The 13,541-nt window shown below is 39.1% G+C and overlaps 1 protein-coding gene across 1 annotated transcript in view; it reads left to right on the top strand.

Annotated features, from left to right (window-relative positions):
- Positions 1-13,541, top strand: part of SPOCK1 (SPARC (osteonectin), cwcv and kazal like domains proteoglycan 1) — a 276,373-nt gene that overhangs the window by 185,138 nt on the left and 77,694 nt on the right. The gene's annotated exons all lie outside the window — the stretch shown is intronic.

Below are 13,541 nucleotides of genomic sequence, written 5' to 3'. Positions count from 1 at the left end.
TAGCTAAAAAGTCTGACTCCATCTTATGAACCATCAAAAGTCTTTAAAAATCTCAGAAAAACCAGGGTGACAACGAACAGCACATCAGAATGCCAAATCACAATCTTGCTGCTCTCCTGTTTCGTGTTTCTCTAAATGTTTCTCTCTTAATGAAGTAGAAAACTTTTAATATTGATGATGCAACTGAAAAAAAACCATATTTGATGAGATTGGCTTGTTTAGAAAAGAGGATTTGGGGATAGTTTGTTTTTCTTTATGCTTGGTCTCATGAATCTTAGCAGAATCATGAAACTTAGCAGAATCATTCTTCAGTGATGGATTTATTTTTAATTGTCTCTTTTTTCCTAGACTGCATGGGTAACATATTACAATTCATTTAGCCTGTGGTTTTAATAGGCTTGTGTGCCAGATGCAGCATATATGGTACCATAAAAAAAAACTCCCATAACCCAGTGGGGATAAATTGACTCATTGTTATACTGAAATTATGATCACCTTAGGGCTTGACTCAATAAAACAAAATGTCTTCACAGCCATTCGGCATTCGAGATCTCCCATTAGCAAATAAAGCCTTCCATGCCTTGGATACATGTCCCTAAAACAGCACTTCAGGCACTGCAAAGCCTGTTTTGGGGAATACCCTTAAGGTTCTCTTGTTGTCATGCATGCAAAGTAATGTTTGACAGCCAGTAAAACTACCATTTAAAATCCAAAAATAGCCTTCACAAAAAAACAAAACAAAAAAACAACCCAACAAACAAACAGGAAAATAAAGCTGTCAGGCAAAAAAAAAAAATCTCTGCTGTGTTGCAACAGCTACATTATTTTCTCAGCTGGGCATCTTGAATTCTCCACTTATTAATGGACACAAATATTAAAATTCTACCATGCCTTGGTAATTTCAGCTTCTCTCCTGTTCTGGCTGAAGGATTTGCATGGCCAGAAGGAGCAAATCAGAGCAGAAACTCTCATCTGTGCACACAGACTGCAGGAAAAATGTCCACATGTTGCCTGTTAAACAAGTTACTCTTTCATGCTCTTCAGGAATGTGTATTGCAGTAATTTAGCTTTGGTTTTTATGCTTAAGATGGGCTCATTTTAAAAACAACTTTCTCTGTCTGAACCCTTGAGTCTGTAAGATGTTCTGTAGTAAACAGATTTCATTTCATGTTCTGTCATGCTATTAACTCATTTCAGTGCATCTTACCTGCATCTCTGCTAGCTCCAAATGGGCTTTTGGCCTTATTTCTCGCCATAAGATCTAACTGGTTTTCATCAGGCATACTGCCAATATTATAAATTCACCAAGCTATTGTGATTATGATATAAGCCTGGCAGCTACAATGAAAACATGAAATATTTCCTGGTGCCCATGTTTGACTGTCAGAGACACCTCCCAGCAGTTGCTTGTTTGGGTTTGGGGGATTTTTTCACAGGAGATTTTTTAAAGATATATCCTGAAACAACTTTGTCTCTTCTTTATTTATTGTATGTTTTACAATCAATTGCTCCTGTCCTAGCAAAATTCAATTTTTTTTTTTTTTTTTTTTTTTTTTAAGAAAATGAATTTTGGTAAATGAACTGAAAATACTTTAGAGAGAGGATTAAAATAAAATAGTGTATGTTAGTGTCCTAACAAATAAAGTTTTTATGATAAGGAATGATCATGGGTGTCTAGTACCTTTTACCAAAAGAACATACCGCTTCCCTCAAACTCACTGTTAGAATTCACCACACAATGTGATCCGTTTTTCTTGCCTTCAAGTCACTAAAATTAAAGTTTTCTCATTAATTTTCTTTCACATGCCAGTGCCGTTGGTAAGCGTTATTTCTGTCCCTGCAGTGCTGTGATGTTCTAGTATGGACTGTGCAAATGCAGCACGGTGGACTCAAGTGTGGGCGCTGCTTTGTGCCAGGATGTGTTTGTTGGTCCCTGGCTCTGCATCTGCTGAGTTGGGATCGTGCAGTGACAAGCTGGGCAAGGGGGCAGGTTCTTGCTAAGCTTGTAAACAAAATATGGAGAGAGGCCACCAAGTTTCAGGGGGAAAAACTTCTTCTAAACCTGTATCTTGTGCTTCCCCTGCTGCTGGCTGGGACGTGCAGACAGGGCAGCAGGTGATCCTGTGGCTGCAGGGGGGTTTGGCCTCTCCTGCAGGCACAGCAGGGGCTGAGCTGGGAGATGGACTCTGGGCTCCCAGTTCCTGGCCTGGCAGAGCAGCATCAAAGAGTTTCAGTGATGACCTGGAGCTGTATCCTGCAGCAGCAGTGTCTGTACCAGGGCTGGCCCTTTCCATGCTTTGAACTGTTGTCTGAGGAAAAAAATGAAAAGACACAACAGAAGTGTGACTGTGATCAAGTGCAGATGAAACTTGGGTATGACCAGGAATTCACATTAAGAAAATACATGCATACTAAATATGCATCTGACAGGCTCTCATTTAGCCATTTGAACCTGGAATAATTCTGGCTGTTTCTCAGGAAACCTTGTAGACCTAGAGGCAAGAATTTCTTGACGAAATCGGGGAAAGTCAACCAAATCAATAGTGCAAGGGTTATAGGGGGGAAAAAAATAACAAAATATAAACTAAAACTCCATTTTTGAGCTTATTGGTTGATTTAGACAGAGGTTCAGGATGTTTAACTCAGCCTTGCAGGTCCACCAATGACATGGAACCCTTCAGCCCCACAACTAATTTATTGAGGGCTGGTCAAAAGTATCTTTCATCTTTTTAATCTTCCATTGGAAAATACTCAGTGGTGTTGATTTCCAACACAAAGACAAATGGTAAAATGCTAAAAATTATGAAAATGCCATGCCCACATCTTGTGCTACTATGATTTAAGTGTCACCTAAACTATAGGAGACACAAGGTAATGAGAACTTTGATGGATCTAAAGTTGATTTATCTTCATGTGTGGGAGTTGTACTGCTTAAAAAAAAAATCTCACCATCCTTTAGGCATTAAAACTTTCTGGTTCTTTTTCTGAAATCTTGAAAATTTGATCTGGATTATTTCATCTGCTATGCACAAGTGCTAAAGTGAAAATTGATAAGCCTGTTGAAAATAGATATGGCTGTAGTGTGTGGTGGGGTTTTTATTGTTCTAGTTTAGTTTTCTAGATGGCAAACTAATTCTTCTAAGCAATGGGATTCTTCAGTTTCGCCAACAATTCAGCACTTCTGCATGACAAAATCTGAACACAGCTGTGGTCTGGATGTACTCAGTCCTTATACCCTGTTTTCAGCAACTGAAAAGTTAGTTTTTGGAACTTGCAGAAGTTGCTTGTATTTCTGGAAACATATTTATAAATTATCACCATTTCCTGTGAGCTTTGAACTGTAAGAGGCTTAGGTTTGTCAAAGATTTCACTGATTTTTTTTTTTTTTTTTCTAATTAGTGCTTCTAGAAATGCAGGTGTTTTAAAATGTACACCATCTCTCACCTAATAACTTTGTGCAAAGAAATTTCCTGGGTATAACAGCTCTATTTAATGTTGTGACAATACAAAGCACTTCCATAGGTTATTACAGGCAGAGTTTTCAAAGCTCTTTAAAGTACCAATGAATTAAGCTTATGAGGTATGTAAGCCCTATAAAGAGCTCCATGTAATTAGTTAATGTTTTTGTGAACAACACATTAAGAAGAATAACTTTGTAGATGTCGGTTTTACAGGAACTTTAATTAAGCTTGTTAATAAAGCAATTACCTGAACATGACGATGACTGTACTTAACTAGTCAGAAAATGAAAATTAGGATGATCTTAAATTACAAAACATACTACCTTAATGACTAATGGTCCCTTCAAAGATGGAAAGGTACATTGGCATAATTATTATGTTTCTAATTAAGTACATTGTTGTTCTGCAAATTTTAATGAAATCATTGTGAACTAATTAAGTCCATGATCATGTCTCTTTCTGTTTGAAAATGCAAAAATCATGTCCTCTTGTCATAACATCAGGTAATAAATTTGATATTAAGGGATATACAAGAAAAAGAAAAAATTTCCAACAATCCTGAAACAGAAGAAAAAAATAATGACCAAAATAATGAGACACTATTGGTTAAATGTGTGCAATGTGAAGGCCGCAACATTTAATTAGGAAGGGTCTGTATGCAGAAGCACAATTAGCAAATACTTGTTAAAGTGTCTAATTGTTGAGAATCACAGAATCACTAGGCTGGAAGAGACCTTCAAGATCATCCAGTCCAACCCATGCCCTAACACCTCAAATAACCATGGCTCCAAGTAATCTTTCTTTAAACACATCCAGGGATGGTGAATCCATCACCTCCCCAGGCAGATCATTCCAGGACTTCATCACCCTTTCTGTAAAACACTTTTTCCTGATATCCAACCTATATTTCCCTTGGCGCAGCTTAAAATTGTATTCTCTCGTTCTGTCAATTGCTGCCTGGAGAAAGAGACCAACCCCACCTGACCACAGCCACCTTTCAGGAAGCTGTTGGGAGTGATAAGGTCACCCCTGAGTCTTTGTTTCTCCAGGCTGGACAACCCCGATGGAAATGTCCTGATGGAAAACAAGATACTCGGTAAAGGCTCAGCAACTGTTAAGACTTCCTGTGTGCCCAGTTAGATGAAGAGTTAGGTGAATATCTGCTGACGTTTAGCTTTGGTCTGGTTTTGTAAGGGAAAATTACAGAAGTAAGAGAGGAGGTGGCAGAAAGGAAGGTAAGACATCATAGGATGTGATTAAAGAATTCCATGGGGAAGAAAATCAACTCATCCTTGTGCATCTGCTCCCTGGATACTTTTTAAAGATTGTTGGTGGGAGGTACAAGAATAAATTATTCTTTCATGTCTCTCTTTGTGGAATTTGATAGATTTCATGGGATGTGACCAGTCTGAATGAACTTTCTACAGGAAAAGGATTTTGCAGCATTGTAACTACTTCCTTATTCTAGTAGCAGATTTTCAATAATCATCCCTATGTCATTATTTGACTCCATGTGTTGCAGGAAGGTTCCTAACTGCAGCAATACATCTGACATGAGGCTTTTAGCACTACTGACTTTTTTCTCCCAAATAACCACTGTGAAACTCCAGAGGACTGTGGGAGAACTAGAGTTGTCCCGATGTTGAGTACTTTTATATATCCCCTGCTTTTACTCTGGCACATCTGGCTCCTCCATTCCCACGAGGTAGATGTTCCCTCAGCCTGTGTGTGCCCTGGGATGGTGAGACTTGAGTTGTGTAATCCAAGAGCGGTGTGAAGCTGTTATTGCATAATCAACTCCTAAATTATAAATTTTGTCTCTCAGAAGGCAAAACAGTCAGAGTTCTGCGCTGTGCAACCAACGCTGCACAGTTTGTTTGGCTTGAAGCGTGAGGTGAGCAATTTTTTTTGATCAAGTGTTGTGTATCCTAAAGACATCCTGTTGTTTATACGGTGTTTTTCTCTGCATGGTGTCTAGGAATGAGCAGAAATTTGAGAATAAGGAAGATCTGTATTCTTCTGTACCTTGTAATCCATGTCAGTGTTTTAGGACAGTTAAGTGTAAAGGGCATTTTTGCATATGCTTGAAGAATGGCATTTCTCTTTTGGTCAATTAATGTGCTTTAAAAATGGCTTCCTGCCTCCTACAGTCCTTCCAATGATTCCTTTTAAGGGTGTCTTTGCTACAAATTAACAATCCAGGACAAAGATCTTTCCCCTGGCTGGGGTAACCTTTGTTAAATTCAGAGGGAGCTGGGAAATACCACTTTTGAACTCTGCTCACATAATCCTCCAATTCTGCAAATTCCTCAGCTTCCTTTCAAATCCCATTTAGATCCATGTTGAAGTGAAGAAGCTTTTGCTTTTCAGTGGTGTCAGATAGTAAATTCAAAATCCCGAACAATGCTCTACCAATTTTACATCCTAACCGGGAAAAACCAGCCCTGCATAACCACTCATCTGTGCACTGCAGCTGCCTCTGTGACAGCTCCTCAGCTAAAGCCCATGAATATATACATGTTTGCAAGGATTTTTACCTGACATAGTATCAATTGTGAGAACAGCCAAAATAGAGGCTTCTGCAGTGACTCAACAGATAGAGGGGGAAAGGGAAGAGCTCTGGGCAGTTTTTACAGAGTAAGGGCTGCTTTGCCATATTGCTAGGTTTGAGATTCTGTGAATTAATGAGAAATTGCTGTGGCCCAGGACATGATGTTCCTTCAGAGACTGCTTGTTGCTGTCCCTTTAGTCTTCATGAACACAGCTCTACAAACACAAATTGGGGGAAGGGAAAGTAAAGACAACAAAAAAATGAACAAAGAAAGGAAAAACAACACAAAAGGGTTTTTTTAATCCCTTAAATAAACCTCTTACAAAGAAGATACTGATTCTTTTTGTTGGAAACTGTCTGCTTAACTCTCTGTTAAAGCTGGTGGTCAGTGTTGGAAGGAAATGGGGGCTCTTTGGTCCTGCTGAAGCCTGGTGATCTCTGCTGCTGCATAAAGGCAGGACAGAGAAACACTGGAGGCATTCTGGTGAACAGATTAAAATGGATCACAACCTGGTTTTGTTTTTCCTTGCTATAATCTTTTTAAAGAGAGATTACTTAAAATTTTCACTGCTTTAGTTTGTGCTAGGGTCGGTGAGCAGAAAAGGCCCTGATAGAACCCAAAATTTACCCAAAGTTGTGTGTCCGAGTTTTAGCAACTGTGAGTTAAGCAAGCTGGTCTAATTGGGGTATGCTGATGTTTATTTCCTTTCTCTAACCTTGCCTAGCAGGGAAAAGATATTTTTAGTTTGTTTTTCCATATTATAACGTTTCTCAGTCCAGAACAATTTATTTTTGCACAGACTGGGTTCTCTGTGATTAACATACTGTGTCAGTTTCTAAATCCATATTTTCTCTTTAATTCCTGAACCTGTTATTTTGCCACATTAAGGCTTGTCAGAGTTGAATGTTTTAATTACCAAGTCATGTCTAAAGATTCTGGAGGAGATTACAATTAAACATCTCTTTTAGGTGGGTTGCTGCAAGTGGTAATTCTTTCTTCATATTATTTTGGTTACTTGACTATAGAGAAAAAACTGCTCTAAACCCCCTCAAAAAATCCTTCTCAATATAAAGCTGCAGTACTGATGTATAAATACCATGCTGGGGGAGGCAGTATGAGAGGCTGTGCAGAATAAAACAACCTTCCGGTTTCCAAACCACAGCCCCCATGGTTGATGGTTGGGGAGAGGTGAAGCTTCAGGGAGCACAAGGCTGCTTCTCTCACATCCAGCTCCCTTATATTCTGTGCAAGCCCATTTTCCCAAATGGCTCTGATAATACTCAGAGCTCGCTAAAGCAACTGAACATGCTCATCTTTTAGTGCTGCAGGATTGTGGCCTGGTTGCCTTGAGTTTCACCAATGCTCACACAGCACAGTAAACCTTAAATAAATTTTAAAATAAGTAGTCTACTCTTCTGACAGTTTTATGCTTTTTTTTTTTTCTATTGTGGTCATTTAAATTGACAAGACTTCATTGATAGGATTCATTTAAATGTATCTTCCTTAAATAGATTAGAATTATGTTTACCCACTGAGTGCCTCTAGAACCTAATTAGACCTGCTGCATGATAATGCAGCTCCTCATATTTTCATGTCAGTTGTAGAAAAACACCCAAAAAAACCCCCTAGGAAGGGACTGGGAGGATTGTGTGTGGGGATGTGTGGGGGTGAGTCACACATGTCTAAAATATCTTGGCCAAGGTATCCACAAACAACAATATTTTGGGGTTTTGTTATGGCAGTTTCTAGCATACTAAAATAATTTTAATATAGATTTATGTTTCATTCTAGTTTTGGTGTTTTATGGTTGGTTTTTTTTTTTTTTTTTTCTTTAAAGGGAGGGAAATGACACATTCACTTTCTTTCCGTAGTTAGGGTTAATGCTGAAGAAGTTCAACATCTTGCAGGGAGTTTGGTTCACATATGCTTTATTCAGAAGGATGAAATAATGTTTAGGATGTCACTGATTTTTCCCCTTCCTGTTTACGAACTTGTGCAGTGTTGAAGACAATGTTTTTATTTAGGCAACCAAGTAAGTGCTACCAATAATTAGAAGTCTAAATATGTAATACTCCTGCTGCTGGCTGCTCATTATTCCAAAAAACTCAGAAAAACAATGTTTTTCTAGGGAATGTGTTTAAATATATGTGCTGAAGTCTTACTGAATCAAGTAAGACTGTATCTTATTAGCATCTTGAAAAATGCAGTTTTCTCCCTGTTTTAGGCTGGGACATGTAGGCCTGTCAACTGTATTTTATACAGGAAATTAATGTCTTGCTTAGAACATCAGTTCTCTATTTTGTCCAAAAGTTTATGGTTTTTCCTGGAGTTGGTGTTTTTTGGGGTTTTTTTTTGGTTGGTGGTTTTTTGGGTTTTTTTTGGGGGGGTGGGGGATGTATTTTAAATTCTCATTACAGCATTTTCTTACATTTATAAGTATTTGTTGATGAAACATATCACCAGCAATGTCTTGCTTGGGCACGTTACCCCAAAGGAGGGAGCACTAGATGTTGTTAAAAGCAGAACTTGGGGCTTTTTCTCTTCACATGTGTGGAAGGAGCCAGCACTGAGGGACAGAAGATAATGTCCTTATTAATAAGCTCTACATTAAAATTACAGCAGGAGCTCAGGGAGAAAGAAGCAGCAGTGACTTGACTGTGACTTGTGTACTTTGAGTTGCTGTGTCAGTAATGATGAATGGAGCAAACAATAAAATTTGACCTGTCAGGTTTTACTTCTGGGGCTAGAAGCCTTAAGGCGTTTATGTTAATGTAGGTGGCTTGGAAAATTAGATTATTTGAATGATACAGGCTGGTTTGCATTTTTAGTACTCAAAAGAAAAGACTAGAAACTCAAAGGGTCTGAAGTCATAAGGCTTGTTCTTTGTAAGCTGCCTGTTGTCCCTGTACAATAGAGCAGGCAGAGGAGTAGTTTTCAGATGAGATGTTCACAATGTGTGGCATATGAGTTATTTTAAATGATTTTGTGGGGCATAATTCTTAAACAGTGTGTGGGAGGTGCAATGCACATAGTTTCCATTACACACATAAATCTCATCATTATCTTCTTTATATTCTGCATCATGCTCGAACGTGCCCCTGTAGTATAACAGGACTAGAAAACACTTCTTGGGGTTGACATTACTCAGTGATTTGTCAGTGTGGCATGAAGTGCTTAAGTGAATACATTTCTCATAGCTGAAAAAATCTGTGCAGTGTAAATGCACAACTAAAGTGGGTTTTAAATAGCTGTGCACAAAGTAATACTATCGTATTAAATATGTTCAGTTGGTGTTAGAAAGAGATCACATTGTTATTATACACATAATATTGAGGAGATATTGTGATAGTTGTTGCAAGTAGAATGATGTGCATATTTTCCAGTGAAAGCATTTTATAGCATAATGTCAGTCTGAGCTCCCAGAGTTTTCATCAAAATCAGTATTCTGAACTTTCACTGAATCTAAGGCAAAATTCAGAGAGAAATGTCTCTTCACCCTCAAAGGATTTGTACCCTGAGCTGGAAATCAGCTGAGAACTCTGCCCAATGATAACGTGAGTGTTGACAGTTCTTCCTGAGGAGATAGGGAGTGGGTTTGGAGAGATTGGGGGCTGAGAGTGGTGGGCTGTATGTTGGTTTGGCTTGGTTTGGTTTGCTGGGGTTGTGTTAAAGTGAAGTGGTGGAGGTGGAACAGAGTGTTCCAAACCCTCAGAGCATGGAGTCATCCAGGCTGCCTTTTGGTGGTATTGTTAGGATTGGGCCATTCCTAGAGGGCTTTGTCTTTTCCCTTCAAGGGCTATTCAAATCCTCCTCTCCAGTTCCCCTCCCTCTACCTTAAAGTGCTCTGCTTAAAGTGTTTTCTCCTTCCAAGAAAAGGAAATGGCTGGAGGGAGTTTTGATTGTGGAGGGGACCTGGGAGCATGGCAGAGGATGTCAAAGGTGGTTTTGGCTGATGGTCTTAGGAGAAGATCTGTGAGAAGGAGAAAAAATGATGCTGAGGGTATTATAGTGGAAGAGAAAGACATAGGAGACATGAATTCATAGAAAAATTGGACTCCATTTCACTGTTTGCAGAAAAAGTTGAACAAACCGGACCTGTGCCCAGTCACTGGCAATTAGATGATACAAGTGGAATTTTTTGACTCACTGAGTGTTTTCTTCCCAGAGGTAATACTACACAAAACAGAAACAGAGAGCTCAACTAGTTCCATTCCCTTCATCCAGGATATTTTTATCATAAATAGAGGAGACCAGAGAAGCAAATTTAAAATACATGTAGTCATACTTTTTAATTTTTGTTTCCACATGCTTTGGATTGTTTTCCAATGATCTATTTCTTATTTTGCTCATGTAAATGTGTTTCAGGTAGAAATAAGTATGTAAGGAGAAACAATTTGTATTTTTTAATGTTGATCCTTCTACTCTGCTGTATTGTAATTGCAGTTTCTGCTGCAATATATTTCTGTAATTTTTCCTAGGAGAAAATGGTGTATGTTTTGTTACATGTGTTTGAGAGTGGCAGATACTTTGATATTAATGCAAGTTATGCCTTCATTGTTGTTATCTGTTCAAGCTGAGAAGAGAATGTGAAGTGGGTCATTTTGGTTCTAGCGGGCTGTACTCACTTTTTCTTGCAAGAGATCTTGATGAAAAGATAGGGAAATAAAGGAGAGATGGAAGTTTCTGAGTTTAGATTTCAGCAGTGCTGGTTGTGAGATCTCAGTATGAATTTCTGCAGCTGGGTAGAGCAGATATATCAAAAGAGTTATGGTAACCTGCATTGTCAAGTAAAATAACCCAACTTTTTAAAAATGAGTGACATGCTGGAAAGAGAGGACCAAAATGTCTTTTAAAGAAAAGTTTCTTTAGGTAGCCCAGGCAGAGTAAGGAGCCTTTAGAAAGTTCAGCAGTTGAATGGGAATGATGGTGGCTTTCTTTAGTGAGTGATGTAGCCACAGCCCAGTGTTCATCTGCTTGGCATGACGAGAATGAGATTTAAAATGTAAGACATTATTAATAGAATAGAAGATGTCAGAGGGGAGATGGCAATGTTATTCAAGCTGTCTCTTCCAATCCCTCTGTAGGATAGAAAAGACAGGAAACCCTCGTAGGATGCAGCTCTAATCTCCCCAGCCTGGCAGAGTTAACCCTGCAGGACCTGTGCAAGTAGTTCTCATGTCCTGGGGCAGTACATGGCAGCAGCACACAAATTCTCCCTGCAGGATTGTCTCTCCTGCAGATTATATCTACCCCTGCCTGAGCTCTTGGGGGTGAACTGAAACTGTTGATGGGGCTCAGTCAGCAGGGGAATATTTTTGTCCTATTCTTGCATGTCTGTCTGCAGCTGTGCACCACATGGTTCTTGAAAATTGGCTTGCAGTCTTAATATTTTGTGTTGAAGCACAGAATTCCTTTTCGTGCAGACATGTAATCACACCATGTAATACATCTTGTCTGCCTTCATATAGTATTTGGCTTTAGGTGAATCTTTTGGGGTTTGTTTTTCTCTGTTGTACACGGGCTAACCTGTGTTAGGTTAGTCCCAGCTGACTGGAGAGGTGGAATCTGGCTGATTTTAGTAAGTCAGTAGCTGCCCTTCTCACACATGTGGTAAAACACATCTTTCTCACACCTCCCTGGCTTAGAATGACACAGTACAATGTCTGTAAAAACCTGGTTTGGCTGTAAATGTGCTGCAGTAAATCTCTCTGTCCATCAAGCCTGAGGTCGAGATCAGATTGGAAGACTTGAAGCCCATAGTTGGATTTCCAGCAGCAGATCCAAACAAAATTACGTCCTTAGAGCAGCACCCTGTGGAGTGTGGGATGCTCTCCCCTCACATTGCAGCTCCCTTTGGGGGCTGGGGCAGCGTTCAGCACCTTGAATTTGGGCAGGTGCAGGTGCCAAATGCTTTGCTGTGAGAGGATATCCAAGGATGGAGGAGATCTTCATATTTTTTATAGCCAACAGTAGCACATGGGAGTGAGAGGACCCTCCAGTGAAATAAATAGAATATTAAGAGAAAAAGTTAAAACTGTTTGTGTCCCAACATTTTTTAAACCTTGAATAAGTGTGCAATCACTTATTTAGCTTCTCAAACCAATGGTGTCCTCAAACCTGTAGTCACGTTTTGATTTGTGTACTGTACTTCCACCTTCTGAGTAAGATTCAGTGCAAAAATAACTTGCAAGAATTCTTGACACAGGTCATAATCAATGGCCAGTTCTTGGGTTTTATAGGCCACATTTTGATTTTGACCTAATTCTAACAGACTTGGAAGTTCACAAATAAAACTGGCATGAATTGTTACTACTTCTTTTAGCTGCCTCTCTAAAAGTAACAAATCCAATTAATCAATGGGATTAATTGTCTGTGGAAATGACATCATTACCAGGCAAAAGCAACAGCAGGACTATCTACACATTTCAAACAGAATATCTAAAGATGCAAAATTGAAATCTGCAGAAAGTACAAAATAATTAATTTCATTCACAGGGGTTTTTACTGGGGACTGTAGATGCACTGTTTGAAAAAACCTGTCTTACTAAATACCAATTAGATTAGATAAAATTTTAAAAGCCTCCTATAGCTAAAGTCTTCAACTTGTTAATGGACTTTTTTCCTCTTAACTTCTGAATTTCAAATATTTTCATGACTCTCTGGCCTTGCATGCCAATGAAAAGCTGCTTGCTAGAAGTACCAATTCTAAAGTCTCTGTGTTTCTCATTATATTCTCAAGAGAGATATGTAAGAGGTATCTGCCACCCAGGGGGTGATTGCTGCAACAAACTGTGTGATGTTTGAACATATTTACAGCTCAGATGTAGCAAGTTTAAATTGCAGGGAGACTGAAATGAGAGGCTCTTTGAGCTGCTGTGCTGCATTAAGCCAGGGCATGGTCTGGATTGAGCTGGGCCCCAAACCTGGCACCATCTGATGCACATCATGACCAACTCCTGCTGAAGTTGGTATCAAAAGTTTTCCAGTTCAAAAAAAATAAATTAACAGTAGAAAATGACCGGTCAAAGTTTCTATAAGGGGATAGAAGAGGAATGCTAGCCTGTATGGAGACCTCTATTTTCAAATCTGAAATCTGTCATCATAAAGCCTATATAGAAGGGTTAGTGCCAGCAGCATATTTTATTACTTAAATCTATCTTGCACAAGCAACACTGAGCAAGGAAAACCCTTTTGAGTTATATAACTCTTTGATGGGATGCCTTAAGGTCTTTCTTTTTGAGCCAGTAAATTCTAGAGCAGTAATTTAAAGACTGCACTTTTCCTTAAATCTAAAAGCATGTTCTAAATCCTGTTGTATTTAGTTTGAACGCTTATTTGATAGGCCTGATCCCATATTTCTAGACAGAGTGACATCACCTGCAGGCACCCAGACTTGCGTTTTGACACACATTTGCCCTCTATGAGGGAACTCTCCCAGGTGATGGCAGGGGGAGGCAAAGAATGTCACCAGGCAGATGTGAAATGGTGAACAGGAAACAGAGTGAAGACTTGGGCTCCTGCAGGAGGC

This window comes from Hirundo rustica, chromosome 14 (genome assembly GCF_015227805.2).
Source record: "Hirundo rustica isolate bHirRus1 chromosome 14, bHirRus1.pri.v3, whole genome shotgun sequence".
Lineage (NCBI taxonomy): Eukaryota > Metazoa > Chordata > Aves > Passeriformes > Hirundinidae > Hirundo > Hirundo rustica.
This window is presented reverse-complemented; position numbering and strand designations above follow the sequence as displayed.